The sequence below is a fragment of the Mus musculus genome, chromosome 3 (assembly GCF_000001635.26).
Source record: "Mus musculus strain C57BL/6J chromosome 3, GRCm38.p6 C57BL/6J".
Classification (NCBI taxonomy): Eukaryota; Metazoa; Chordata; class Mammalia; order Rodentia; family Muridae; genus Mus; species Mus musculus.
The window spans coordinates 79,856,226-79,857,114 of record NC_000069.6 but is presented as its reverse complement, the minus strand read 5'-3'; the positions used below and the strand labels follow the sequence as shown (position 1 = coordinate 79,857,114).

Sequence of the window (889 nt, the reverse complement as noted above, 5' to 3'; positions counted from 1 at the left end):
GCTGTGAATTTTTAAATAAAAAAAAATAGTATACTTAGAGTAAATTACTCCTTGAGCTGAGGACCCTCATCCATAGGATTAACGTATGTAATTGACAAAGCGGTTCTAAGAACAGGTAAGATAATGAACGCAGAGAAGAATCCTTGGTGCCTTTGTGCCTCACTTGCACAAAGAAGAGGCTTAGTCTTTTTATTTTTATTTATTTTTTTTTACCAACATGATATTTGTATTGATTCATCATACAGTCCTCTCACATTTGCTTCCCAGTTCTTCCCTGTCCTCTCCCCTTCTTATTCCCCCTCCCCCTACACACACACACACATACAAAGAAAAAGTCCCATTTATCTAATCTAGATACTCACTGCTTGATGTCAAGCTCTCGGTGGCCTGCCCCTTAAATGGAGCGGAGTCCTTACTCCAGCGTAGCTGCCGGAAGTCATCTACTGTGCAGGGCGACACCGTAGCATACTATCAGAGTTTTTAAGTTTTCTCCAATGGCTTCCTCTCTAGACTGTTAGGATTTTGGGGGGAGACATTTGGGTGAAGATAGGGGTTGTCGCCTATATCTTCCACGTCCCTCTTTCTCAAATGTGCATCTGTAGTCATTGATATCACTGTGAATGAAGCTTCTTTGCTCTTTATGGACGACGGACCACAGGAACAAGGATTATGGGCTTTTACATGGTTATAGCGTCAGCACACACCACAAACAGGGCTTCATGGTACAGTAGGGCCATGGACCCAGTTGCAGCTGGGATCATAGACATCAGCATGGCTTTCAGCTTCAGCACAGACCACTGACATCCGAGTGGCCTTAAGTGGTAGCATGGGTCACAGACAACACAAACGCAGCAGCAAAGAATCACAGACCCAGATTTGGCCCTTCACG

General features: G+C 44.2%; 1 long non-coding RNA gene across 1 annotated transcript in view; it reads right to left on the bottom strand.

The window, feature by feature from the left end:
• Positions 1 to 451: 451 nt before the first annotated feature.
• Gm40073 overlaps positions 452 to 889 on the bottom strand; it is a 3,791-nt gene continuing 3,353 nt past the window's right edge. Inside the window, exon 3 of the long non-coding RNA XR_867364.1 lies at positions 452 to 511. This is a non-coding gene — a long non-coding RNA (predicted gene, 40073). The remainder of the gene's footprint in view (positions 512 to 889) is intronic.